Below are 24,557 nucleotides of genomic sequence, written 5' to 3' on the forward strand. Positions count from 1 at the left end.
GGAAGAAGAAAGATGTTTCAATGGCTGAGTTACCAGCATCGCTGCTACTTTGCTTCTGGAATATGCCACCTTAGCCTCCCATTCGCAGCATCACACTTTCCTTTCTTTACCTGCTTTCGGGTTGCAGAAAGTTCCGGAGAGCATGGGAATGTCTGCATCTGTTGGGGGGGGGGTGGAGTGTGCGAAGGTGCAGGATGGGAGGAGTGGCTGCTGCCTGCCAACATGTGGAGTCAGCAGCTCCAGCCTCGATGCTCCAGCTGAGGAAGGAAATGTAGGGGTGGCCCTGTCTCCACCGGGCTCTGGCTCAGCTCCCAGAGCTGACTCAGGCACTGATTCATCATGTGCAACCTGAGGTCAGACAACTTCTTAGCCAGATTTAAGACACCGTGCACTTCTGTAGTATTTAATCGCTTAAAAATACTCTCCCATTTAATCCTCAAAACTCCTGCATGAGAGAAGTACACTAGGGTTTGTAATTTACTTGAAATGAGTCAAAAATGCATAGATGGATGGATGGATGGATGGATGGATGGATGGATGGATGGATGGATGGATGGATGGGTGGGTGGATGGATGTGTGAGTGGAAGGGTGAATACATGGATAAATGGGTGGATGAGTGGATGGATGGACGGAAGGACGGACTGGTGGGTAAACAAAGATGTGATAAAACAAGCAAAGAAAAATTATCAAGGTAGAATCATGTATTGGAAATGAGTCTCCTAGCTTTGTTATATTTAAAAAATTTTTCATTCTAAGACATTGTGGGGCTCTCCCATCATCCTGGATGCGTTCAGCATCCCAGCTTCAAGCTTCCTGAACCCCAATACTTATGGGGCTCCCTCACCTCTCAGACCTTATCCTCATTTAGAATCCTGCTGCCGCCAATGAAGAAGTCGCTGTGGCTTCAGAGCACATTCCTTTCATTCCAGCTCACCGCCCTCACTGGTTTTCTCTCTCAGGAAGATGCTGAGGGCCTGAGTCCGCCTTCCAAGATAGCTCAGTTCACTCTCATTTTTATGGAGTACATCTTTCAACAGCTTAAATATTTTTATTATGAAATATTTTCAACAGTCTCAAAAGCAGAAAGAACTGTATAATTTCTTCCTCTCTCTCTCGTATACTCTGCAAACTGAAGCCAGCTCTAGAAGCATGACTGAACTCAGGTTCCAAGTTTTGGCCAAATTAACTCATAGGTAGAACTGTGTGCTTCCTGTCGCATTGAATCTAGAGGCCCACAGTGCTTGCCGGCCCCTCTTGCTAATCCCTCGGTGGACTGAGCTGGTGACAGCCTCAGCTCTGTATTAAAGTTCCCCTCAATCTTTAATCCAATGGTTTCACCCATTGAGAGTCCCCACCTCCATCTGTTATTTCATCAAGGCTGTAAAATGATGGCTTCCTAATTCCATTCTCCACAGCTATTAGCTGAAATTCTTCTATAAAGAACTTTCCCTTATGAGTTACAGTTATCTGTTTACCTGCACTATAGTTGATACCCAAAAGGCAGGATAAGCACATAATTCTTTCTTTTTAAAATTTTTTGTTGTTAACCCTCACCTGAGGATATTTTTCCATTGATTTTTTTCAGAGAGAGTGGAAGGGAGGGAGGGGAGGAAAGAGAGAGACAGAGAGAGAGAGAGAGAAACATCAATGCGAGAGAGACACATCGATTGGTTGCCTTGGGAACGCCGGCCAGGGCTTGTTTTGATTTTTATCTATACAGATATATATGCTATGAACCTTCCTAAGCACTGCTTCAACTGCATCCCACAGACTCTGACATGGCATGTTCTTAATAGCGTTATTGTCTCAGTATTCTGGAGTTTGGTCGCATTTTTCTTTGGGTCCAAGGATTGTTTCATACAGGTTTTAAATGTTCCCGATTAAGAGCCTTAAATAATAATAATAATAATAATAATAATAATAATAATAATAGTAGTAGTAATAAAAAGAATAGATAACCTTTAGTTGAGACTTACAACTTGGAGCAAATGGGCATTCCACTCTAAAAATGCCCACACTGTGCCCTAGCTGGTGTGGCTCAGTGGGTAGAGCGTAGGCCCTCGGAACGAAGGGTCCCAGTTTCGATTCCAGCCAAGGGCATGTACGTAGGTCGCAGGCTCGATCCCCCGCCCAGGTTGGGGCACACGCAGGAGGCAGCCAGCCGATGTGTCTCTCTCACATCGATGTTTCTCTCTCTCTCTGAAAAGCAATGGAAAAAGGGTCCTTGGGTGGGGAGTAAGAAAATACATATATATCTCCACATTGTAAGGAAGCTCTGTTTACACCTGAACTTGCTCTGCCTTGGTCCCTGTGTGTTGTCAGCCCCCTTCTGCTGCTGCTGCCAGCTGTACTCGGGAGATGTCACGCTTCTGGTGCTCCTGACCCCCAGCAAAGGCCATCCCGGCCTTCCCACGGCCGGCGGGAGGACCTTCAGGGAAGCATCCGACCTCTCGGGGCTTCCACAGCCTCGTCCGCTTCCCTCTAAGGTTTGCTTTAGGGCTCGATTCTATTCCGCAGCTACACTGTAAGTGATCATTACGTCTGTTTTCTGTTTAGAAGAAACCGGCACTCAAGTAAGACGCCACTCCTCACCTGTTCCTGAACTTAAAGCAGAGGAATGTACAGTCTTGTGAGCAATTTTTGCATTTCCCTCTTGACATCTATGTCAGTCCCGTTTCAGTGTGAGTGAGAGCTCTGGCCGGGTGGCTCAGCTGGTTGCAGCACCAGCCCGTGCACTGGAAGGCTACGGGTTCACCCCCGGCCAGGGCACATACCCGGGTGGCGGGTTTCACCCCATCGGGGAGCATGCAGGAGGCAGCTGATCGATATTTCTCTCTCACGTCGATGTTTCTCTCTCTCTCCCCCACCTTCCTCTCTCTCTAACATCAATAAAAAATAAAATAGAAAAAAAATTAGGAAAAATGAAGAGAGGAGTTGGGGAAACCAGAAAAAGAAACCATATAGAAATATGGGAAACTAATGCAAAGATCATCACGAGTTGCTGTCTATTAATTTGATATTTAGTAATTTTGGTTTATAAATGAACAGGTTAACCCTTAGACTACATATCAACATTACATCTGTAAAGGGCCGTGCTTTTTAAGTTTCTAAGAAAATCTCCAGTTAGCAGTTTGGAGGCTTCTATAATTAGTTGAAGTAAAAAGAAATAATTGGTGTGACGATGCACGGGTTCGCTGTGTGGGAAAACGTCTAATTGAGGGTTGTAAGTTTCTTGTATCTCAAGAAGAATAAATATTTTGAAGCGTAACAGTGAAGGTGGCATTTTTAAAATAAAGTAAATGGTTATTAAAAGCCACAAGAAGAGTAGTGGAAGGGAAATGGTAACAGGGCAATCGAGACAAAGATAATGGAATAATAAACAGGTTAACCGGAGAATAATGATAGTTCAGAGTAATAAAAAGATACCATTAAAATGTTAATCAAACTTAAAGCAGTGGAAGGAAATATGTACTAAAAAACTGAAATACTTGACTCTATAAAAATTCTAAACTTCGACTCATAAACTTCTAACTTTATATATTTAAAAAAGTGAATGGCAAAAAAACACCCCAAAACTGTTCAACCTGAAAAGTGCCACACAATGCCAAGATGCTAATGAATTATTTTTCAATCATCAAATGCCCACATATGTAGGAGACTATTCAGTGCAATGGAGACGTGGGGAGGTCATATTTTCCTGCACCACTTGCTGGTGAGTAAATTCCCTTTGCCCTTCAGGAAGGCAGGGTAGCAGCGCCATGTGTCAAAATGCAACTTGGCCATCCCCTTTCTGACACCACATCTACTTCTAGAAGTTTACCCATGGAAGACATTCCTACAAATGTTCAAAGACGGATCCAAACGCACGCCCACGGAAGCAGTGTTCAAAAGAGTGAAAACCAGGAAACATGAAAATATCCACTAACAATGAATGGGGTAAAAACTATTGCTACAATCATTAGAAGCATAAAGATGCTGGGAAAAGTCACATATAAAAAGAAACTTCAGCCCAGCCAGAGTGGCTCAGTGGTTGAGTGTCGACCTGTGAACCAGGAGGTTGCGGTTCGAGTCCCGGTCAGGGCACAGGCCCGGGGTGCAGGCTCCTCGATCCCCAGCAGGGGGCGTGCAGGAGGCAGCCGATCAATGACTCTCACCACTGATGTTTCTCTCTCTCCCCCTCTCCCTTCCTCTCTCTAAATCAATAAATACATATATTTTTAAAAAACACTTCATGCCGCTATAAATTCATGATCCCTGTTCCCAAATGGGCCACACACTCTTTCCCTGACCCCAGACTCGCACGCCTTCCTGCTGACGCAAACAAAGCTCTCCTATCGGCCCTACCGAGGAAATAAGTTGCAACTCGCGTCGCTGCCACATGGATGAACCTTGTGCTAACTAAGAAGCCGGTGGCAAAGGACCACACAGTGTACGATTCCCTTTATACGAAATGTCCAGAACTGGCAAATCTACAGAAACCAAAGTCAGTTACTGGGTTGCACAGGGCTGGGGGTGGGGTCGGAAGGGGGGATTAGGAGGTTATGGCTAAAGTGAGTGGGGTTTTGGGAGGGTAGTAAATATTCTAAAACTGACTGGGATGCTGCACAGCTCTGTAAGTGTACTACAAGCGACTGAACAGCGGGTTTTAAATTGGAGAATCACATGGCACATGGCTTCTATCTCAATAAAGGTATTAAAAATGCAAAAAGCTCTCCCATATGCTGAATATCATCGAATGCCCCTTTGCCCCCTTAAAGCTACACATGCTTCGTTCTAATTTGTGTGGGAGGCTCACCTTATGCAACAGGCCAACTCTACACTAATCTGTTACTCCACCTGCCTAGAAAGCCACATGACAAGGCACACCAACAGCTAACATAACAATTCCTATCCATTGATCCTGATGCTGGCTTCGTGAAATCTATCGTAAGGAGATATAAACTGAGAGATTTACATTCAAAGCCATAATTTTTTAATTGGGAAAAAAATGCAAGTACTCTAACATTTAACAAAGAATCAATAAACTATAATATGTCTGTATAAGGAATTGCAAAAATCCGTGAAAATGTCTTCAAAGAATATAGAATATCACGAAAATTGTTCATGATCTATGTGTTGAAAACGCAGAACACGAAGTATTATGTGCTGTGTGATCCTGTTATGGACATCACACATACCTACAACCATTGCTTTGTCCAAATACCATCCCCTGCCTTGAGCCACCGTGTCAGTGATGTGACCGCGCTGCCTCACCACGGGAACAGGAACTGATCTGGGGACGGCGTGGGCACTCAGTCCCTTCCCCAGAAATGTACAACCGAGACCACGAGATTCCACCTGGCTGCTCTCACGAAATGAGGAGCTCTAACCCCAGGCCCAGTTTGCAAGCTCTTGCAGCCTGAAGTTATCTAAGGAATGCTGCCTGGGTGCAGCCCCCCCACCCCAGCAGCTCTGGCTCCTAGCTGACACTCACTGCGCTGAAATTCCATCATTCTTAGCTTGGCTGGAATGCAGAGGCGGGAAGCCTCCCAGCACACCCCAGCTGTAAACAGCAAAGCTAATCCCTTGGGAACACTGCTGGCCCGTGTCGCCCTGTGCCAGCGGCTCCCTGGAGCATCTTGTGTAACCTGCTCCAACCACAGCACGTAATCTCAAAGCTGATTGGGCTATGCAAACAATTAAGAGTTCAGGCCGGTCGAAAATGTCTAATCACTTGTCTAAAGCATGATTCATAGGTGTGGCCGCTGGTCCGGGTCACCACTTACTGCTGCGTTTCCTGCAGGCTGAGAGAATCGAGGGCTCTCCAGCCCAGGGTGTGCCACTCGGGCCCTCCACATTCCAGGGCTGCACCCTGGTTTCCCTTTGGCTTCCTCCTGTCGTGGAACAGAAATGACTCCACGCTACAAACAGCCAGAAGGGCCGGATATTGGAAAGGGAATCTTCTCAAACTCAATATTCTCAGCCGACCCCCGAGCTGAGCACCCTAAGGACTGGCAAACCGGCCTCAGGCGCATGGTGGGGGAAAGAGGAGTGTGCCTAGGCTCTACTCCTGCCCCCTGGTTACTCGGCACCTCCAGCAACAGCGAGGGATGACAACACACTTACCTCACTGAAGGCGCTCATCAAATATCACTTCTGGTCACTCCTTTGTGTCACCCCCTTACTGTTAAAAAATGGCATCCAAAAACAAAAAATGCCAATTGGCTGCTGCAGACATAATAATTATAACCTCTAAGCCATGGCACTTACCAAGAGCCCAGGGAAGCATTCCTATACACACACACACTTCTTGTGTGTAATGTACTTGAAAATATCTGTAAGGCGGATCCATGAGCAGGTCAGTTTTAGTTGCATTCCCTTTAACTCTTCTGACAGGCAGAGCTACCTTTTTTATAGCTTTATTGAGGCATATTTCACAGGTCATAAAATTTACCCACTTCAAGGGTAAAGTTCAGTGGTTTATATTATCGACGGGCAGATCTTAAACAGCATAGAGAGAAAGAGAAAAAATAAATTCGGATTCTCTGTTCCCACCCCATCTCCCCCCCCCCCCCCCGTGTTTTCTTGGGGAACCCCATTTAATCCATGGCCACCTTCAGCCTCTCATCAGCGCCTCCTGGTGGCCCGGAGGCCTGGGAGGGAGCCATAAACCAGGGCAGCGGGCTTGGCTCACTGTGCCATGACCCCAGTTCCCCCTGTGAAACAAGCTCTAGGCACAGAACACACGATCTTATTGAAAACCAATGAAACAAAGACAAAACAGAGGTGAAAGAAATAAAACTATTTTTGTATACTTTTAAAGTACAGAGGGCAAGTTGAGAGTTTATAAGCCTAACCTGAGATTTAAAAAAAAAAAAATTAATCCTAACCTGGGGATATGTTTTTATTGATTTTAGTAAGAGAGAGAGGGAGACAGGGAGGGAGGGGGGAAGAGAGAGAGATCGGTTGCCTTCGGTATGTGCTCTGTCCAGTAATCGAACCCACAACTTTTCGGTGCACAGGATGAAGTTCCAACCAACTGAGCCTCTTGGCCAGGGCACAAAACCTGAGATTTTTTTTTTAAAAAAAGACTTTTGTTGTACAATTTTGTTCTTATTCCAACAAATAATCAAAATCCCACAAATAACCACATGGACTCATCAGATAGTAAAGAATTATGTGGAACAAGAATGAATTCATGTGTGTGATGGAAAGTGAAAGACCCAAAGAAATAAAAACCCTGGAAAAAGCAGGGTAAATACAAAGCATAGGAAAACGTGATAGAAATATACCCAAATACGTTATAAATCACAATAAATATAAATAAATGACATATGCTCATTTAATAGGAGACAAATTTATATTGTTAAAAAAAAAAACCAACCCACAAAATCCATGGAGACACATATGCCTACAGAGAGGTTAAGAACAAAAAGAGGAAAACATACATCTATATAAAGAATTTAGATTCTGCCCGGCTGGCATGGCTCAGTGGTTAAGCATCGACCTAGGATCCAGGAGATTGTGGTTCGATTCCCGGTCAGGGCACATGCCCGGGTTGTGGGGCTCCTTGATCCCCAGCAGGGGGCGTGCAGGAGGCAGCCGATCAATGACTCTCTCATCTTTGATGTTTCTCTCTCTCTCTCCCCCTCTCCCTTCCTCTCTCTAAAATCAATAAATATATATATATATATATATATATATATATATATATATATAAAAGAATTTAGATTCTAAGAATGGCAGACTAGGCCTCCCTCTGAACATAATTGGGGGGGGCATTTTCTTGAAGGCATCATGGAATCAAAACGATAGTGTAAAACTGCCAAGCCCAAGCCTGGGGGAATGGAGGTGAGCCGAGCACGTGGGGGCCACTTGTCCCTGGGCCTGTCCTCTGGTTCTGCAGAGAGTTGCTGAGCAGCACCGTCATTAGGACCTGGAGTCCAAGGCCCAGCCGAATCAGGGAGCCTGGTGAATCCTCCTTAATTTCAGTCGAGATCCTGAAATAAGAGGGGGTCATTCGCGTGATGACATCCATCCATCCGTCAGTAGGAGACTTAGGAAGGCTGGGTCTCGGGCTGTTGACTCGGGAGGTCACTCAGAGCAACAGAAGGTAAGAGTCGCTCTTGGAGGGAGAGGCTGCAGGAGGGAAGTAAACGTGAGGACGCATGTTGGGATGAGGGCCATACGGACATGCTGGCTGGAGGACTCTCGCGGAGGATCTTCGAGAAGAGTGTGACGTTGCTCAGCTGCCGACCCCTGCGCAGAAGCTGAGGAGGGTTACGGCAAAGGAAAGATAGTCAAGAGGGCTGCGGTGGGAACATCAGACCACAGGGACGCGAAGAAAACAGTTGGAAATAGAGACTGTGTGTGTGTGTGTGTGTGTGTGTGTGTGTGTTTATAGCAGAGAGTCAACAAATCAGGCAGGAAAGAGGCGGTGACTTATCAGTGGGAGGTTTTTCCCCCAAGATAACAGAAATCTGTTTAGCTCTAGGAAGGGAACCCAATACACAGGAAAGACTGAAGATGCTGGAAGAGGGCGGAAAAGGGGAACACAGAGGCCTGGAGGCGGTGGGAGAGGCTGGACTTGGGAAAGAAGAAGCCCAACTCCCAGTCTGACCGCACACAGGAGAGAAGAAAGCATGTTATGACAGGTATTCCAAGCTGTTATTGAGAGGAGGAACCTCAGGCTGGGGAAACTCGGGGATTTTAGTGCCACAATCTGGCACGGGATACAATTCTACCAACTCAAGAAGCATCACACTGGACTGTCTGAGAACTTACTAGATACACACACATACAAATCCCCCACAGGTCTTTGCTTCAACTCACCCAGGGCATGAGAACCAAGACCAGTGTTTGAGTCAAACTTCATAAAAACTGATGCTAAGGGGACTTTTTATTTTATTTTTAAAAATATATATTGATTTCAGAGACAGGGAGAGAGATGGAGAGAAAAACATCAATGATGAGAGAGTCACTAATCGGCTGCCTCCCGCACGCCCCCTGCTGGGGATCGAGCTCCAAACCTGGGCAAGTGCCCTGACTGGGAATCGAACCCTGACCTCCTGGTTCACAGAACGCTCAACCGCTGAGCCACGCAGGCCTTTTTGAAACGAGTTCACCACTGACACAAATGACTGACAAGCTCTTATTTCCTTAAAAGAAGGAACATACTGACTTATTTTAATATTTCATGTTGATAGAACGAGTGTCCACACTATTGTGAATGCTACGTGTCAGGCATGTCTCAGGCTATGCGGTTAATTGCGTAAGTGCTATTTTAAGATCCAGAATGAAAAGCTAAACAATTCAAGGTGAAATAACCCAACCCATGTTTTCCTAAACATCAGAGATTAAACGAGGAATGCGATGATTCACGGGACTTGTATTAAGTGTACCGAGGGTTGTCGCTGTGATCTTTCTGGCTCCTTCCACATGTCAGCCCCACGCCCCCCTCCTCGCCTGTCAAAAGTCAGCCCCGCCCTGAATGACGCCAAGTTCAAATACAACCATCAACCCAGAAAACTAGAGAAGCAAGACCTCTTACTGAGCTTCATCATTACTCCTTAAAAAGACATCTAAACTTTACGAGTAATAAAAAGTTGAAGAAGAACCTTTTAAGCATAAGCATAACTACCGCGTCCCACTCCCGTAGCTGGGCCGTCTAAAGTGGTTTCCAGCCTCAACGACAAGCATTTATTGGAAGCAAAAGCTCATTAGCTTTGCTGCAAACGGCGCATGAAGAGCGGATGGGCCTGGAGGAAGTCAGGCCTGCGAAGGTTTTCATTTGGCCCTGGCTTTACAAAAACGTCCAGCCGGTCCAGGGTCCAAAATAGCTGTGGCCTTCCTGCGCGCTCAGATCCATTAGTGAGCGGAGCGCGGAGGGCGTGGAGGAAGTGTCGGTGCCACGCCGGGGGGAGCTGACAATGACCGCTCTGGGGATTCTCTGGGAGTCACGGTCAGGGATGACATCACGAGGAAACTGCTAGACCCAGGCTCTTCCTCATGCGCGGGTGTTTCTTCCGCTGCTCACAGGGCCCTGTGCGCCTCGGCACGCACCCCAGCAACGCTGTGGCTCCCCTGGGCATCGTTACACCCAGCATTTAACCCTCGGGTTACCCTGAAACGCCTCCACGAACCAAACTGCCTCTTCCTTCAGAGGGTCCTTCTTCTCAAGCTTCTCCTTGAATTTTGTTCTATTTTAAATGCTTTCTGTTTGCATTCTGAACTTTTCACACTCCCCACCCTCTGTCCCAAAGATCAGCAGGGACTCTAAGCCCCTGTCCCTCTCAGCAATGATCGTCAGGCACCTTCCTTCCTTCCCTCCCTGCCTCTTTTCCATCCTTTTTGGTTAATTTCACCCAAGGATATTTTTTCCACTGATTTTCAGAGAGAGTGGAAGGGGGGGAGGAAGAAGGGGGGGAGAAAGAGAGAGAGAGAAACATCGACGTGAGAGAGTTACATTGATTGGTTGCCTCAGGATTGAACCTGCAACCCGGGTACGGGCCCTTGACTGGGAATCAAACCCAAGCCCCTTCGGTGTGAGGGGCGATGCTCTAACCACTGGGCAACACCAGCCAGGGGTGTCAGGCATTTTCTTAAAGTTCTGAGTCTCCTGGGAGGTGCCGGTGGCTTTACCGCGCCCTCCCGAGAAGCAATAATTGTGACCAGGAAGGGATGCTGGGGAGCTGCCTCACTGGTCACGGTCATTTCCAAATGACTTTGAAATTCCTGGCTTTGCTCATCCTGGAATGACCTTGACCCGCACCCCATTCCCGCAGTCCCCTCCCAACGCCGCGCCTGGTCTTGGTCACCACCACTCCGCTGGGACGCTGTGACCTCCCGCGCCCAGCACCAGGGCCAGCCTCCCAGCCCCTCCCGACCGCATTTCCTCGCTCATTGGTCAGGTCCCCATGAGCCATCCCTCCAATCGTCCTCTCCCCTTGAATGTCAAAGCCCTGCCTTTCACGGCACACTCCTTCAGATCCGGCCAGGCCAGCTCTCCACTGCCACCCGCGGGCCCTGGTGCCACCACGGTCCTGATTCTGCTGGTCCCGCCACCTCGCCTGGCAGTCCCTCCCCTCTCCGTGTCCTCAGCAGCAGCGCCACATCATCAACTCTCTGTACAATCCTCACCGCCTGCCTCTTCCTCAGCTGGCAGCCTCAATGCCCGCTTAGAACATGAAACTAATGCTCTGGCCGGTGTGGCCCAGTGGTCAGAGCGTCGGCCTGCATGCTGAAGGGTCCCGGGTTCGACTCCAGCCAAGGGCACATACCTGGGTTGCAGGCTCGATCCCTGACCCCGGTTGGGACTCATGCGGGAGGCAACCAGTCGATCTGTCTCTTTCACATTGATGTTTCTCTCTCTCTCCCTTCCACTCTCTCTGAAAAGCAATGGAAAAAATATCCTCTGGTGGGTGAGGATTTTAAAAAAAGCACAACAAAGCATGAAACTACTTCCAACCCCCAAATTTATCTCTAAATCAACTATTCATGTTCTCTTCTTGGGGTGGAGAGCATCGTTCCCCCCTCTCCTGAGCACCGCTTTAAGAGTCTGCCCCAAGTACAGCATTTGTGGAACTGTCCAATCAGTCAAAACCAAGGAAAAAAACCAGGCTAATATCAGGTAGCAAGTGATACATTGGAAAATCAAGTCTTCAGCAAAGACTTGGGGACACTAAGCTCACAGATATACGAATAGTTTCTATGGATAAATTCTTGACTTTCTCATTTTATATCATCCACACAAAGGAGTTAAAATTATGTTCAGAATGATCCAAAACCAATCTGAGAAAACACAGAACAAAAATAGCGGTAAATACACATATTGTCTCTTCTGAAATGAACACCAAGAAGAAATGGCATGCTGAGGCCAACGTGCTGGTTCTAGAGCAACTCATCCACGCATGTGCCACAGGGCAGTACTTCGCAGCTTCAAAAAGCAGTTCTTATTAGACAGCCGTCTACACATGACGTGCAAAGGCAGAAACAGGTACACAACCTCAGACAGACAACGCGGGCCCAGGCCAACGTATAAAACGACACGCTCAACACAATCATCGATGGAAGAGTACAAGAAGTGCGACACCCCAGCCCTCTAAGCCCTTTCCTGTGTGACACTCCTGGTGACTCTGCAGCTCCCGGCAAGCTGTGCCTTTGCCTTGGTCCAAAATATACTCAGATACGAGAAAGAACAAAGAAAAAGGCTGCTCCTTCCCTAGAAAGAAATTGAACTATCAGATGCTACATCTAATGCTATACTATAACAAAATTAGATGAATTAAAATATGACCCTTGCCCAGGTGGTGTGGCTCAGTTGGTTGAGCACCAAGAGGCTGCTGGTTCGATTCCCAGTCAGGGCACATGCTAGGGTCGCAGGCTCGGTCCCCAGTAGGGGGCGTGCAGGAGGCAGCTGACCCATGTTTCTCTCTTATTGATGTTTCTATCTCTCCTTCTCCCTTCCTCTCTAAAATCAATAAAAACATATTTAAAAAAAAATATATATATATATATATATATATATATGACCCTGCATCAAAACACGCCTCTCCAATCTTATACCTTGCTAATAGTTTCAAGGGGGAGAACAAACAGTTGAACCATTAAAATTAAATAGTCCATTTGGAACATCCTGTTGTGAACACAAAGCACGCAGTGTGTTTGTTTTACTTGATGTGGGAGCTAAAGGTTAAACAGGCTTTAAATCGCCAACAGTAGTAATAAGAATATATTGAATGATGTCATTTCCCCAAAATAAATTTTCATGCCAAAATAGCATAAAAATACCGGTGATTATGAGTTACGTACATAAAATGCAATAAGTCAAAGTATGCAGTTAGGTCAAAAGAAAAAAGTAAAATACTTTAAAAGCTAGTCTATGGCTCTAACCCCCTATTAGAATGGATCTTTCAAAATTCAACACATGACAGAGAGCGGAAAAGCCACGTTAATAAATGCTTACGGAGATGGCTCATGCTACATTAAAACGTGGCCACGAGTACCAAGGCGATCTGCAGGTATGGAGCTGGTTTTAAATAAAGAATTTCAACTAGGTTGCTTTGCAAAAAATCAGTAACAGAAGCCTGGCTTCTTTCTCACAGCACAGAAGCCCTCGGAAATAGAAGCACTTTCATTTTTCATCCCCAAGAATAAAGCCACGCCCGCTGAGGCCATTCTACCAGGAATCCACCAAATACCAAAGTTCTTGACACACACGTTGCCTTTTCCCTACTTTATTTATTTTTTTCCCCCCAATTACAGTTGACATTCAATATTATTCTGTATTAGTTTCAGGCTAGACGTTTATATACCAGGCTAGACATTTAGATCCCTCCAATAAGTCTAGCAGCACCTGGCACCACACATAGTTATTACAATATTACTGACTATATCCCCTGTTCTGTACTTTACATCCCCGCGACTGTTTTGTAACTGCCTGTCTGTACTTCTCAATCCCTTCCCCTTCCGTACCCATAAATCACCTCTGAACAAGCACAGGGTGGCTTGAAATTCCACTCTGCCTGAAACAGCATCTCTCCAGAGATTGTTTCCAGCAATTCAAACAAGCAAAATCACTTCAAATTGGAAAGGTTTTTCCCTTTTCATTTCCACATGAAAGTCCATGGATCATAAATTTAAGTAGTGATGCGAAGGGCAAGCAGCAGCAAGAAGGAAGTTTTTTAACTCAGAAGGACCCAACTGGACGCCCCGCCAGGCTGTCAGTGTCACTGGCTGGGAAGTCCTGCCCCCGTGTGGCCGCTGACTAGCTGTGTAGCTGGCCACCTGTTCTGGGCACAGGGAGAAGAGTCAGGTCTAAAATAATAATGTTAAATGGCGACCTCTGGTTGTTAAAAGATTCAGGATAAAGACTTCTAAGCATAAACAATATCTCTCCTAGGCTCAGTGTCCTAGACAACGTGAGCCTGCAGCCAGTAACTTCTGGAGAAGGGAAACCATTGCTGTATCGGCATGTGCCTTACTGTGTGCTTCCACGTGCCTTCAGCAAACAGGGATGTTCAAGTTCCAAGGCGACGCTGATGCCCTATTTAATGACAGCTTCCTTGTTCACCATGATATTTTGCTGGTAACGTTTCACTACCTACAACCTTTCGTTAATATTAAACTTGGACATAAAGGTCATGTGCGACTTTCTTCTATACTGGGGCAAAAGGGGCATCTTGACACTCTGGACCATTCTTCTCTGCCTGGTACCCACTCTCTGGTCTGGGACCCTCACTTCCCACCCCCAGCTGCCTGGGGTCTCTCCTGGGATGCTCTGGTCTCTATGCTTCCCACACTATGCACCTCCCAAGGTAGAGCCTTCGGCCACCAAACTGTACCCACTGGTGGCCACTTCCCAAGCCTGTACTGTCCCCTCAGTCTCAGGGGCAGGCTCTCAGCACCCTGAAGGTGAAAGCTAGCTGCAGTGATGACCTCTGGAAACAGGGCTGTTGTCCAAGGCCATCAATGACTCTCAGAGAAAGGCTTCAGAACAAACAGGCCACAAAGAAGACTCGGTCTGGTCCCGGCCGAGTGGCTCAGTTGGTTGGAGCATCGCCCTGTACACCAAAAGGCTGTGGGTTCAATCCCACTTGGGGTGCATATGGGAGGAGACCGATCAATGTTTCCCTCTCACATCAATGTTTCTCTCTCTCAAAAAAAATCAATCAATCAATAAACATATCCTCAGGTGAGGATTCAAAAAAAAAAAAGAAGAAGACTGGATCTTACAAAAAGCACCCCAATTGGGTTCTGAGGACTGAGCCTCCCTATAAGCTACAAAGTCATAACCGAAGAGATGTCAACCATCATATTTCATCTCCCATCTGCCATAGGAAAGAAAGCATAACGCATCGAGAAAACAGAAGTCTCCCTTCCCCGCTGGTTTATTTTCTCAGGCCCACCTGAGCCCGTCCGAGAGCTGGTGTCCTCACCATGGGTGGCCCTCACCCCTCCTCTCCACCAGTGGCACAGACAGTCCCCACCAAACATTTGCTGCTACAAGGTGTGGGCTCCCCTAAAAGAGAAAGTTCTCAACCTTCCATTCCCCATTCTGATGCTCAGCAGCCACAGAACCGCCCGATGAGTTCAAGTGCTTCCATTTGGACCAGCGGGAACCGAATGGTCTCTGTTCCAACAGCAACCACATTCCACGCCCTCCGCGTACTTGAAGTTCTCTGTGCGCGCACAGGCGCCGATACACGACAGCATTTATTACGTTTCCTGGAGATTATTCTGCTCAACAACAACGTGCCACTCAAACCATTCACCTCATGAGTGAAGAGTAATGAAATCATACAGGATTGTCTCCAAGAAGCTGCAGCAGCTTCAGAGAAAAAAGAATTCTGGCCCTGGCTGGTGTGGCTCAGCGGTTAGAGCGCCGGCCCACAGGCTGAAGGGTCCTGGGTTCGATTCCAGCCAAGGGCACGGACCTCAGTTGCAGGTTTGATCCCCAGCCCTGGTCAGGCTGCACCACGTGCGGGAGGCAACCAATCGATGTATCTCTCTCATCGATGTTTCTCTCTCTCTCTCTCTCTCTCTCTCTCTCTCTCTCTCTCCCCCTTCCACTCTCTGAAAAGCAATGGGGGAAAAATCCTCAAATTAAAAAAATCTAACAAAAAAACCGAATTCTTTCCATAAATTTACTACATTCAGCACACACGAAAACATTCTTTTTTCATTTCTATATTTGGAACTTCCTCCAGCCTGCCTGCCTGCCCCACTGCCGTTGGCCAATGTCACCAACCACCTCCAACTGTCGCCCCCACCCCCGCCCTGGCCCCGCTCATCACCATAAGCACAGCACCCGAGGGTGAGTTCCACTGTCCTGCGCCCTGATCATGGGTTGGGGGGCGGGAGCGGGGGGGGGGGGTAACTGTCAGAAATGTGATGGAACTGTCAGCTCTGTCGATTTGCAAGCGGTGATGGCTCTTTGTTCTGTGACTGCGAGAAAAACTGTACTATTCCCTTTAGGAAATAAGCTTTTTCTTCTCAAAGAGACTGAAAAATTTGCCGTATTATACACTAGTTTAAAAATTTGTCAAAATTGTAATGAACTGTATGGCTTCCTTTGACTGCGAAAGTAAATAGGAGACCTTAAAATAGAAAGACTAGCCTGGCTGCTGTGGCTCAATGGGTTGAGCGCCACCCCACCCACCAGGAGGTCACCGGTTCGATTCCCGGTCAGGGCACTTGCCTGGACCATGGGCTCCATCCCCAGTAGGGGGTGTGCTGGAGGCAGCCGATCAAGGACTCTCTCATCGATGTTTCCATCTCTCTCCCTCTCCCTTCCTCTCTCTCTCAAAAAAAAAAAAAAAATTTTTTTTAAAAACTTAAACTTAGTTTTTAATCTCTTTAGTTCACACTCCCAAATTCACAGATCAACAGAAGAACATTGATATGTTTTTACTTTGCCTAAGAAAAATACAATTATTATTGCTTTTGGAAACACAGAGCAAGTGGAACAAGAGGCCCACTTACTGTGGTTTGAAGGTCCCCATTTCTGGCCGCGAGGCCTCAGGTTCCAGCTGAGACTCTTGGCTTTTGGTCCCTGGCGTCAGAATGATGCTATTTCACTCCTGGGGAGAGCTGATTATTTCCCTTCTCTCTGTGGGAATTAAATGGGATGGGCCTTCTAGTTCATTCTGCAAACCCTATCATATAATTGACTGACATTCTAGTTTGCTGGGGTGGGGGACTGGAATCCATCCAATCTCCCCAGGTTCTTGAGACGGTGTCCCAGAGATACTCGGTAAAACTTTCTTAGGGAAAGCCTGGGTTTTAAAATTGGGCTTTCCATGCTTAAATTACAAGTCAACTGCATCTGAGAATCAAACCTGAACACCTTTTACCTCCCACGAAACCCTTTTCTAATCTATGTGTTTAAAAGAGTGTAGCACTTCCTTCTTTTAAAAAAAAGACAGAATTTTAAAAATAGAGGAAAAAATCCCTTTTTTAATCGACTTTTTTTTCTTTTTAGAGAGAGAAAGGGAGGAGAGGGAGATAGAAACACTGATGAGAGAAACATGGATTGGCTGCCTCCTGCACGCCCCCTACTGGGGAAAGAGCCCAAAGTCAGGAGTCAAACCATCGACCTCTTGGTTCATGAGGCAACACCCAACCACTGAGCCACACTGGCCAGGCAGGAAAAAATATCCTTTTTTAGTCCCATGCCAAAGATGCTCTATGCCCATGTGTATTCTGGATATTACAGTATTCATCGTCATAGCTTATGGTAGAAAGTGGGAGTAGCCAAGCTAGTAGGCTCTTTTTATTTTGTATTGTTTGGAAAATGAGTTTATTGGTTTCCTACAAATGGAACATGCTCATTGTAAAAATTGCTAGCCATCGAAAAATGTCCAAAGAGTATAATAAATATAAGTTGCTACCCCACCAGCCATGGCTGGGAAAACTCCAACTGCAAAAACCCCAAACTGCAGTAATTAGATTTCATCAATACATTCCCACTCCTGACAGGTAGATGAGATGTCAGTACACCAAGCCTGTGGCCTTTCAATGCGCTCCTCAAAAATACGTTTTTATTGATTTGAGAGAGAGAGGAAGGGAGAGGGAGAGGGAGATAGAAACATCGGTAACACCGATCAGCTGCCTCCTGCACGCCTCCTGCTGGGGATCAGGCTACAACTCAGGCCTGTGGCCTGACCGGGAATCGAACCGGTGACCTTTTGGTGCACAGGACGCCTCTCAACCACTGAGCCACACCGGCCAGGCATCAATGCACTCTTTAGAAAGCAGGACACCAGCGTCACAAACACAGCCCATGAAGCTGTGTGAATGACACCGGTACGTGGGACTCGTCCCTGGCCCCCACCATCCTCAAACCCCACCTTCACCTCTCTTTTAACCTCGATGTGGAGATGCCTTCCCTCCAGAGATGCTAAGACATTTCACTTTTGAGATAAAGTCGGACAGGACACATCCTCCCAAAAGAAAGAACTTAATTCTGCAGGTGACACCGCATCTGGGTAGCGCTGTTATTTCCTTGCCTGGGCTGCGGGTTTTCATGAAACTCCTTCATGCGACAAGACAGGGCATCAACTATCCACAATCTTTCAACAGTCATCACAATGAAAAGCCGGGTCTAGTCACCAGCTGTTCCAGCAGAAATGACATCTATTTCTTGGAATCTGAAGGCGACCTTCCACAAAGCAAAGCTTCCCCCCCGCCCCCCCCCCCCCCCGTCATATTTAAAGACATTTTAATCTCTTCCCCAACCACACTGATCCCGTTTGAGCAAGTAAACCTATTTTAGGACAGGCCGAATGAATTAATTATCCAATCACACTTCAGAAACGACAATGTCTGGCATCATGCGAAAGAACCCGATAAAACTTCAACTTCCCTTTTTATATTCCAACAGAACTTCAAATTTGTGTCTCGATTAGTTCGATGTCTCACTTTTGTAAAGCAACTCCCTTTATTTTAAACCATACTTATATTTTCTTCAGTCACTTTAATCGTTAGATCTACTGAATCGGAATTTACTGTTTTTTACTTTTCCCCCCCAGTTATTGCTTAAATGTCTTCAGGTAGGTTCCATATCATGTTCTTATGTCTTGTCTCATAAATTGCGGTTGAGCACACTTTTAAATGAAATAATTGAGTAAAACGATTTCACTAAAAATAATTAGCAAAATGTTAAAACATTATTAAAAAAAAATAAGAGTATCCACATTTACTAAACTTTTTTCATCAACTGCAGAAGTCATGTCCTCGAAATAAAGACAAGCTCTAGTGTCACACTGTTGCCACCTTTTGAAACGATTGTCAGTGGCACCTGCCTAATTCAGGTGTCAGAGCTCAAAGGGGAAAAATAAATACATCTGGTCTACCAGGCACCCTCCACATTCGCAAATGTGCCACTCACTGAACCCTGCAACCCACAACCATGGATAAAACCCTCCTACAGCACAGAAAATTCTAGTAGTCTCTACGGCACTGCGCTCTCATCGCCTAGGACAACACGATTCATAGGAAAAACAGTGGTTCCTCCGAAAACATGCGTGAATTTATCACATGTCCCCTGTGAAAACCTGTCCCTTAGCTTGGAAAAAAATTAAGACCACTAATGGCAATCACTCAGAATGGAAAGAAAACACCATCATTAAAAAACTTGGATCTGTCCTAATAACATTAAAGATTTTCTCGCACTCCCAGGAAGCTGGGTGTTTGAAGTTCATCAAACACTTCGGGCCTACTTACATTAACGTGTGGATCTGTCATTTTCTAAGATATTTATATTATATTCCATATTGCATCATATATTAGACATTACATCACATTATATTATTACAATACATTACATTACAAATTGACTCCGCCAAACTTAATTCAATTTTCGTAGCAGACTTCAGGAAACATCTTTATCTTGTCTTTGAATGAGAATCACCATTATAAACCATTTATTATGAACGAACCATATGGCTACCAGTTAAGAAAGTCTGCTGGTTGATAACCTGCTAAAACACCACAGATCAAGCCTGTTGCATTTTTATGAAAATTTAAAAAAAACACATGAAAATGTTCACGTTCTTTAAAAAATGAGCAAAATACGGAACCGCCTACTTACAGTGAGTTCGCAGAAATCGATGCTGTCGAGGCTTTTGCTTCTGTGGAGTCTCCCTTTAATTCGTCTCAAGGACGGTTTCCCTTGGCTGACACCAGAAGTAGCACCATTAGGGTTCTCGGAGGATGGCGTTACCCTGCAATAAGGGGAAACATTTAAAAATATATTTTTACTGATTTTAGGGAGAGGGGAGGGGACAGGGAGAGAAAGAGAAACATTGATGAGAGAGAAACATCATCGGCTGCCTCCTGCACGCCCCCTACTGGGGATCGAACCCGCAACCCGGGCATGTGCCCTGATCAGGAACTGAACCGGCGGCCTCTTGGTGCACGAGCCAGCGCTCAACCCCTGAGCCACATGGGCCGGGTGAAGGAGAAACGTTTTAAGCAGACAGGCTTACAGATGAACATGGTTCTCAATTATGTACTTGAAGGTAGCTTTAAAAATGTCACATTCTGCCGAGCAGGCGTGGCTCAGTGGTTGAGCGTCGACCTAGGATCCAGGAGATCTGGGTTCGATTCCCGGTCAGGGCACAGGCCCCAGGTGCAGGCTCCTTGATCCCCAGCAGGGGGCGTGCAGGAGGCAGCCGACCAATGACTCTCATCATTGGTGTTTCTCTCTCTCTCTCTCCCTTCCTCTCTCTGAAATCAATATACATTTAAAAATAATAAAATTAAAATGTCACATTCCCCTTTCAACCAGCAAGCTAAGACCCACAGTGGAACTGCATCCTACCAGCTACCTTTCTGAATATTCCTCAGCAGCCTTCTAATTTAGAAATCAGAGTCCAACAATCAGATTCACAAAAAAGTCAACTCTGCAACCATCAAAAAAGCAATTAAGGCTGCTCTTGAGGTTTCCTAGGTAACCAGGGGCATCTGCTTCCCTCGGGGGAGTCATTTAACAATCGCTCAGCTGGTGCCTGGCACACCCAGGGCAAGCCTGTCATCCCCGTGTACGACCACAGACACTGTCCAGGGTGCTTCTGGTAGGCATGGAAATAACTTTCAAAACTTAAGCATGACAGTCAACACTTAATTCAGAAAATACAGGTAAGAAACGGCAGGAATCTGGGCCATGTGCAGGAGGCACGCTGGGATACATGTTCGTATGACAAACACACGCTGGAAACTGCCACGTGCTTTCTCATTTCTGTGCCTCCGCTGGTGGCAGTCCTAGGACAAGGTGCCCTGGGAGCCGGGATGGAAAACTGCTCTGTGGATTATTGTCCCGTGTGGGTTATTGTCCTAGAGATGAGAAAGGGTATAAAGCACTGAGACTGAATTGTAACTGTGGTTTATGAGAATTTGTTTCCTTACTTTAAGGTCAGATCTCCCTTTTGTAATACATTCCATGTTCGTGTATTTACCAACTTCCATGGCCTACTCAAGTTTTCTATTTAAATTGCTGTCTGAAAGGAATATAAAAGATCTGGATTGATTTTTAGAGAGAGTGGAAGGGAGGGAGGGGCAGAGAGAGAGCAACACTGACGTGTGAGAGAAACATCAACCAGCTGCCGCCCGTAGGTGCCCCGATCGGGGCCCTAACCTGCAGCCAAGTACGTGCCCTGACCGGGAATTGAACCATCACCTTTCGGTGTATAGGACGACACTCCATCCATCCAACCGAGCTGCCTGGCCAGGGTTAAAGCTTTCTTTTTTTTTTTAAAATCCCTCTCTCCAACCTGATGTAACCAAACTCTGGGAATTACTCCCCAAGTACTTAGGAGCCTGGACCTTGATGACAGGGAAATAAAGTTAGGAACTGAAGTGTAAGCATCTTGGATATTTTCCCTTGAGCTCTGGGGAAAGAAATATTTAGCTTACAACCAAGTTTTTCCTTTCCTAATTCTTAATTCCATTTCATCATTCCTAGGGGGCAATCGGGGAGCAAACCTCTACCCCTTCTTCACTCTTGTCACTTCTATCCTGGGGCCCCGTTTTTACTTGCGGGTGGGGCTGATGTGCTTGAAACGCAGGATTTCAGGCCCCACCCTCTCATCTTGTTTATAACCCAGGAGCCTGGGCTCAGGACCATTTCTGACCATGGTTCACTTAGAACAAACACCTCCCAAGCTCATCTCCCTTGCCCATTTCTAACTTCAAGTGGAAAAAAATGCTCAAGAATCACAAAGAATTGGGCAAAAATAATCGAGATGGAGAAAACAGGGCTGTTATACAAGAACAAAACTACCAACAAAAGTAAGACTTAAGAAGCCTTCTGTAATGCATTAATTTTTAAATACCGGCAATGGACACTGTGACCACCTCGAGAGAACACTCATGAGTGGGAACAAAGCATCTTCCCCCAACTGAGGGGGATTCTGAGCAAGGGCGTGAGAACAGGAGCCTGGAGAGACTGCTCAGCACAGCAAAGCAGCAGCCTTTAGAATGATATTGAGGCTTTCAGGAGGATGCTTCAGCAAAATGGAGTAAAATGCTAATTTTTGTTCAGAAACCTTAAGAGCTCACTTAATAGGTTAGTATTAAATGGCCTTCAGTCGTACTTATAATAATGTGTGTAATTGCCCATAATGTGCTCATTAAAGAAACCAAGGAAGGACTTGGATACTAAAGCCACTTTCATCCCATCCCACGAGTGGGCCATGGACCACTGCTGGGAAAACAAGATTCTGTAAGACACTTGCTGGGCATTTTGTACCTGTCTCCAGCTCTCCGCTTCTAGATTGTCATGTTCCTGCTCAATTGTCTGGTCTTTTTAAAATATGCTTTTATTGATTTCAGAGAGAGGAAGGGGGAGAGAGAGAATCATCGATCGGCTGCCTCCTGCACGCCCCCTGCTGGGGATCAAGCCCGAAAACCAAGCATGTGCCCTGACCGGGAATCAAACTGAGATCTCCTGGTTCATGGGTCGATGCTCTAACACTGAGCCACGCAGGCCAGGGTTCAAATGTGTTTTTAACACTAACAATGGGCATAAAACCTGATGTGTGACTCTGGAAAAGCCAATGACCTCATTTGTAAACCTGGTGAAACAGAGCGCCTACCTCACAGGGGGCTATAGGATAAATGAGAAGATGCTTGCAAAACATTTATACAGGGCCGGGCAGGTAAGTTCAATGAATGGCAGCTCTTATTATTTTCAGAATCGATTACTGGATGACTACTTGAATGAATGATTGGATGCTGCACGGCCTACACTCATTACTGAATCCAATAACCAGGAGGGAGAGCTTTAGAAGCACGCTTTCCCCCTAAGATCAGTATAAACACTCCTAAAAGCGCTCGGTGCAATAATTGAGACTAATGACAACAATAAAATCATTATGAAAATTTTTTCACATTTCCATAAAACAGACAAGAGTAGCTATTATTGGGCCTTCATGCCCACTGAACAGCAGGGAGTTGAGCTGGCCTTGGTGTCTACAGGGGGTTGGAGGTGACCCTCCTCCCCACACTTCCTAACCCCAGGAACCAGTGAATGTGACCTTGCAGGTATAATTAACTTAAGGATCTCAAGATCAGATCATCCTGGATTACACAGGTGGGCCCTAAATCCAATGACAAGTGTCCTTATAAGAGACAGAAGAGAAGCCTGGCAGGTGTGGCTTGGTGTTTGAGCGTCAACCTATGAACCAGGAGGTCATGGTTCAATTCCCTGTCAGGGCACCTGCCCAGGTTGCGGGCTTGATCCCCAGCAGGGGTGTGTAGGAGGCAGCCGATCAATGACTCTCTCTCATCATTGATGTTTCTCTCTCTCTCTCCCTTCCTCTCTCTGCAATCAATAAAAACATATTTTTTCTAAAGAAAGAGAGACAAAAGAGACACAGACACAGAGATAAGGCCATGTGAAGATTCAGAGACTGGATTGATGCAGCCACAGAAGCTGGAAGAGGGAGGATCCTGGAGACCTTAGAGGGATCCTGACCCTGATGTCATCTGAAGTTCAGACTTCTGGCCTCCAGAACTAAGTGACAATGAACGTCTCGTGTATTATGGAAGCCCTAGGAAACACAGATTCTTTCCAGCTCTGGCAATTACAGGAGGCCTCAAAGGCAGGCAGCAGGTCAAGGTAACAGGACTTAGGTCCAGGTTCTTAAACGGTAATGCTCAGAAGCAAGCACTCCTACATCCTAAATTTCTTGGAGACGGAAGAGACAAGAAGAGGAGGTTCCTGCAGGCTCCACTGATGGGAGTCTGGCTGTTTGTCTGCTTTAGTTTCCATCTAGATTGGTCTGCAAACATAATACTCCTTAAAGGATTTGCAGAGCGACTCAGAAAGACAGAAAGAAACTGCACAAAGGGCAGCTGGCGAGCACAGGTGGCCAAGCTGGATGGAAGCACTGGATGGTTCAACCCTCCCCTTTGCTGACTGGCATAAGCTCTGCAAGCATGCAGTCTTCTCACACAGACTGCAATAATTTAGAGAGAAACACAGGCCAGGAGCAGATACATTTCCATAACCATCTGCATATAAATCTTCGTATAGGCCATGGCCAGTGAACAGCCCTCACATCTTGTAAATGGGCATAAGCTGGTGCATTCCAAGACCTGACAAGCATTGCTGATTTCTGCTATTAGCTCCCACCCGCCACTCTAGAGTCAGGACCCACAGCCTCATATCTTCTACTCAAATAATGGTGCCTTCCACTTCAAATGCACCACGTGCAGTTGCTACAACAGTGGAGAAATAAAATGTTATCTGGAAAAATTTTCCAAAGGATATAAGACATAGATTAACCAGGCAGCACAATATCTTCCAACTTTAAAAAAAAAAAGGGATTAGACACCTATGTTTAAAAGTCCCACCCATGCTAGTTTTAGTAAAGGAAGCTCCTCGCTTTGCAACTACAGAAACCAGACTCACAAGAGCAACTTCGCTTAAAGGGGAGTGGAAACTCAGAAATGCTCCTTTAAGATGATTTTGAACCCTGGCCCCAGTTCACCGCCTGCCTCAAATGCAAGTCTCTAGAGTGCACAAGTTGCTTGGAGTTTATTTCCTTGTGTTCTCTCTTCGCACACTCTGTAC

At 46.1% G+C, this 24,557-nt stretch overlaps 1 protein-coding gene across 1 annotated transcript in view; it reads right to left on the reverse strand.

Moving 5' to 3' along the window:
* TJP1 (tight junction protein 1) overlaps positions 1-19,698 on the reverse strand; it is a 135,902-nt gene extending 116,204 nt beyond the window's left edge. The window contains exon 1 of the mRNA XM_081124514.1: positions 19,572-19,698. The gene's annotated coding sequence lies outside the window, so the exon portion shown is untranslated. The remainder of the gene's footprint in view (positions 1-19,571) is intronic.
* Positions 19,699-24,557: the final 4,859 nt, after the last annotated feature.

This window comes from Miniopterus schreibersii (genome assembly GCF_964146895.1).
Source record: "Miniopterus schreibersii genome assembly, chromosome: 22".
In the NCBI taxonomy this organism is placed as follows: domain Eukaryota; kingdom Metazoa; phylum Chordata; class Mammalia; order Chiroptera; family Miniopteridae; genus Miniopterus; species Miniopterus schreibersii.